We start from the raw sequence: 5,701 nt of genomic DNA, 5'->3' as shown, positions 1-5,701 counted from the left end.
CCTCCTCCTCCTCCTCCTCCTCCTCCCCTACACCTCTGGGGAATCCCCAACATCTCTCCCTGACTGATACAAGCACACTTTTGATATTAAATAAATTGACTAATTAATTAAATCTATAAATTAGTTAACCCTCCCTCTCCTGGGAAATCCCCAGCCCTCACCTGCCCTCCCGTGCTTCACCCCCCCCCCCCCACCCCACCCACCACCACCACCTGGAAATTGATGGAAAAAATACACAGTCTGCGCTGGAGTGAAAGGATCCTATGACAGGAAATTCAGTTACACTGAAGAAGATACAATACTACTACTAATAATAATAATAATATTCATTTATTAAATTCAATTTGCATAATAATTCACAGGGCTTCAGTCTCTCTTTTATTTGATGTGAAAAGTCCATCATTCACTGCTGTTTATTTAATTTTGGAAGATCCTTGTCTTGTAAAATACATGGAGAAATTAAGTACACAAACAGACCACATTTTTTCTGATCATGCAAGGAATACCATCATGAAATCAGCAAAGGACACTCACCAAACGTAATTACAGTGGTCACTTCCTTCCATGAAAAACACTTACACGTAGCTACAACATACGACCGGAAGTGCCCTGCTACCTTTGTAGTAGCCACACTGACAGCAGTTCCATGCAGCACCACACGCATTGAAACCAGTAAGGGAGCATGCCACACATTAAAACCCCTGTCAGGACCTCGTCACCAGAGCTGTATGCTGGCACACATGACTGGCCGTGGGCCCGACCACCACAACCGCTGGAGACCACACTAGTAGTAGGACAGAGGGGGCGCAAGCACACTTTCAGTATCAAATTGATATCAAATTAATCATGCAAATTAATAAATTGAACAATTAACTACTCACACCCCTGTGTTTTTCTATTTGGGGAGAAAAATAACTGATGATGGTTGAAGTAGAGAGGATACAAAATGTAGACTGGCAATGGCAAGGAAAGTGTTTCTGAAGAAGAGAAATTTGTTAACATTGAGTATCGATAAGTGTCAAGAAGTTGTTTCTGAAAGTATTTGTATGGAGTGTAGCCATGTATGGAAGTGAAACATGGACGATAAATAGTTTGGACAAGAAGAGAACAGAAGCTTTCAAAATGTGGTGCTACAGAAGAATGCTGAAGATTAGATGGGTAGATCACATAACTAATGAGGAGGTGTTGAATTGGGGAGAAGAGGAATCTGTGGCACAACTTGACCAGAAGAAGGGATCGGTTGGTAGAAAACATTCTGAGGCATCAAGTGATCACCAATTTAGTACTGGAGGGAAATACATAGGGTAAGAATCATAGAGGGAGGGCAAGAGACGAATACACTAAACAGATTCAGTAAGATGTAGGCTGTAGTAGGTACTGGGAGATGAAGAAGCTTGCACAGGATAGAGTAGCGTGGAGAGCTGCATCAAACCAGTCTCTGGACTGAAGACCACAACACCAACAAACCCCTGATGATGCCATGGGTTTCCACTGCCAGAATGTGGGTGTTCCTTATTGGCAAAAATATAGAAGACATCGCAACATATGGAAACTGGATGAGTTTACAGCATTGTGGAACATTTCCAAACAGCTCTCTCATGGTGACGACTTTTACATTTAAACTCATGTTCCACAGTGGCGTAGTACCAGAGGTCTTGGTGTTCCCTTTCAAAGAGACCAATAGTGTTGATTTCCATTATTGCAGTCACGTACATAATCACTGTTTCGGTGCTTGCCATCCCAGGAAGGTGTTGCTCCCACAAAGACTCTTTCCATCTAAAACAGTTGGTGTCAATCAATTATTATGTAGTAATAACAGCATAGAAATGGATGGATGGGACAGAAAAGACATCATTGATGTGGGACAATATACACTATGTGAACAAATGTATCCAGACACCCTCGAAAACATACGTTTTTCATATTAGGTGCATTGTGCTGCTACCTACTGCCAGGTACTCTATATCAGCAACCTAGGTAGTCATTAGATATTGTGAGAGAGCAGAATGGGGCAATCCATAGAACTCATGGACTTCGAACATGGTCAAGTGATTGGGTGTCACTTGTGTCATATGTCTGTACGTAAGATTTCCACACTCCTAAACATCCCTAGGTGAACTGCTTCCGATGTGCTAGTGAAGATGAAATGTGAAGGGACACGTACAGCACAAAAGCATACATGCTGACCTCGTCTGTTGACTGACAGAGACACAAACAGTTGAAGAGGGTTAATGTGTAATTGGCAGACATGTATCTAGACCATCACACAGGAATTCCAAACTGCATCATGATCCACTGCAATTATTGTGACAGTTAGGCAGGAGTGAGAAAGCATTGATTTCATGATTGAGCTGCTGCTCGTAAGCCACACATCATGCCAGTAAATGCCAAACAATGCCTTGCTTGGTGTAAGGAGTGTAAACATTGGATGATTTAACAGTGGAAAAACGTGTGGAATGACGAATCACGGTACACAATGTGGCGATCCGGTGGCAGGGTGTGGGTATGATGAACGCCCAGTGAAAGTCATCTGCCAGCATGTGTAGTGTCAACAGTAAAATTCGGAGGCGATGGCATTATGGTGTGGTCATGTTTTTCATGGAGGGGACTTACACCCCTTGTTGTTTTGCATGTCATTATTACAGCACAGGCGTACATTGATGTTGTAAGCACCTTCTTGATTCCCACTGCTGAAGAGGAAATTGGGAATGGCAACTGCATCTTTCAACATGATCGAGCACCTGTTCATAATGCACGGTCTGTGGCAGAGTGGTTACATGACAATATGTTGTTGTTGTTGTTGTCGTCTTCAGTCCAGAGACTGGTTTGATGCAGCTCTCCATGCTACTCTATCCTGTGCAAGATTCTTCATCTCCCAGTACCTTCTGCAGCCTACATCCTTCCGAATCTGCTTAGTGTATTCATCTCTTGGTCTTCCTCTACAATTTTTACCCTCCAATCTGCCCTCCAGTACTAAATTGGTGATCCCTTGATGCCTCAGAAGATGTCCTACCAACCGATCCCTTCTTCTAGTCAAGTTGTGCCACAAACTCCTCTTCTCCCCAATTCTATTCAATACCTCCTCATTGGTTATGTGATCTACCCATCTAATCTTCAGCATTCTTCTGTAGCACCACATTTCGAAAGCCTCTATTCTCTTCTTGTCTAAATTATTTATCGTCCATGTTTCACTTCCATACATGGCTACACTCCATACAAATACTTTCAGAAACGACTTCCTGACACTTAAATCAATACTCGATGTTAACAAATTTCTCTTTTTCAGAAACGCTTTCCTTGCCATTGCCAGTCTACATTTTATATCCTCTCTACTTCGACCATCATCAGTTATTTTTCTCCCTAAATAGCAAAACTCCTTTACTACTTTAAGTGTCTCATTTCCTAAATAATTCCCTCAGCATCACCCGACTTAATTCGACTACATTCCATTATCCTCATTTTGCTTTTGTTTATGTTCATTTTATACCCTCCTTTCAAGACACTGTCCATTCCGTTCAACTGCTCTTCCAAGTCCTTTGCCGTCTCTGACAGAATTACAATGTCATCAGCGAACCTCAAAGGTTTTATTTCTTCTCCATGGATTTTAATACCTACTCCAAACTTTTCTTTTGTTTCCTTTACTGCTTGCTCAATATACAGATTGAATAGCATCGGAGAGAGGCTACAACCGTGTCTCACTCCTTTCCCAACCACTGCTTCCCTTTCATGTCCCTCGACTCTTATAACTGCCATCTGCTTTCTGTACAAATTGTAAATAGCCTTTCACTCCCTGTATTTTACCCCTGCCACCTTTAGAATTTGAAAGAGAGTATTCCAGTCAACATTGTAAAAAGCTTTCTCTAAGTCTACAAATGCTAGAAATGTAGGTTTGCCTTTCCTTAAACTTTCTTCTAAGATAAGTCGTAGGGTCAGTATTGCCTCACGCGTTCCTACATTTCTACGGAATCCAAACTGATCTTCCCCGAGGTCGGCTTCTACTAGTTTTTCCATTCGTCTGTAAAGAATTCGCGTTAGTATTTTGTAGCTGTGACTTATTAAACTGATTGTTCAGTTATATCTAAAAACAAAGATGATGTGACTTACCAAACGAAAGCGCTGGCACGTCGATAGACACACAAAAAAACACAAACATACACTCAAAATTCTAACTTTCGCAACCAACGGTTGCCTTGTCAGGAAAGAGGGAAGGAGAGGGAAAGACGAAAGGATTTGGGTTTTAAGGGAGAGGGTAAGGAGTCATTCCAGCCCCGGGATCGGAAAGACTTACCTTAGGGGGAAAAAAGGACGGGTATACACTCGCACACACACACACATATCCATCCACACATATACAGACACAAGCAGACATATACAGAGGCAAAGAGTTTGTTCAGTTATTTTCACACCTGTCAACACCTGCTTTCTTTGGGATTGGAATTATTATATTCTTCTTGAAGTCTGAGGGAATTTCACCTGTCTCATACATCTTGCTCACCAGATGCTAGAGTTTTGTCAGGACTGGCTCTCCCAAGGCTATCAGTAGTTTTAATGGAATGTTGTCTACTCCCGGGGCTTTGTTTTGACTTAGGTCTTTCAGTGCTCTGTCAAACTCTTCATGCAGTATCGTATCTCCAATTTCATCTTCATCTACATCCTCTTCCATTTCCATAATGTTGTCCTCAAGTACATCGCCCTTGTATAGATAGACCCTCTATATACATCTTCCACCTTCCACCTTTCTGCTTTCCCTTCTTTGCTTAGAACTGGGTTTCCATCTGAGCTTTTAATATTCATACAAGTGGTACTCTTTTCTCCAAAGGTGTGTTTAATTTTCCTGTAGGCAGTATCTATCTTACCCCTCGTGAGATAAGCCTCTACGTCCTTACATTTGTCCTCTTGCCATCCCTGCTTAGCCATTTTGCACTTCCTGACAGTCTCATTTTTGAGACGTTTGTATTTCTTTTTGCCTGCTTCATTTTTGTGTTTTCTCCTTTCATCAATTAAATTCAGTATCTCTTCTGTCAGCCATGGATTTCTACTAGCTCTTGTCTTTTTACCTACTTGATCCTCTGCTGCCTTCACTATTTCATCCCTCAAAGCTACCCATTCTTCATCTACTCTATTTCTTCCCCCCATTCCTGTCAATTGTTCCCTTATGCTCAGTACAACCTCTGGTTCTTTCAGTTTATCCAGGTCCCATCTCCTTAAATTCCCACCTTTTTGCAGTTTCTTCAGTTTTAATCTACAGTTCATAACCAATAGATTGTGGTCAGAGTCCACATCTGCACCTGGAAATGTCTTACAATTTAAAACCTAGTTCCTAAATCTCCATCTTACTATTATATAATCTATCTGAAACCTTCTAGTGTCTCCGGGGTTCTTCCATGTATACAACCTTCTTTCATGATTCTTGAACCAAGTGTTAGCTATGATTAAGTTATGCTCTGTGCAGGCGGCTTCCTCTTTCATTTCTTAGCCCCAATCCATATTCACCTACTATGTTTCCTTCTCTTCCTTTTCCTACTGTCGAATTCCACTCACCCATGATTATTTCGTCTCCCTTCACTACCTGAATAATTTCTTTTATCTCATCATACATTTCATCAATTTCTTCATCATCTACAGAACTAGTTGGCATATAAACTTGTACTACTGTTGTAGTCATGGGCTTTGTGTCTATCTTGGCCACAATAATGCATTC

The sequence above is a fragment of the Schistocerca cancellata genome, chromosome 5 (genome assembly GCF_023864275.1).
Source record: "Schistocerca cancellata isolate TAMUIC-IGC-003103 chromosome 5, iqSchCanc2.1, whole genome shotgun sequence".
Taxonomy (NCBI): domain Eukaryota; kingdom Metazoa; phylum Arthropoda; class Insecta; order Orthoptera; family Acrididae; genus Schistocerca; species Schistocerca cancellata.
Note: the sequence above shows the minus strand (reverse complement) of the source record.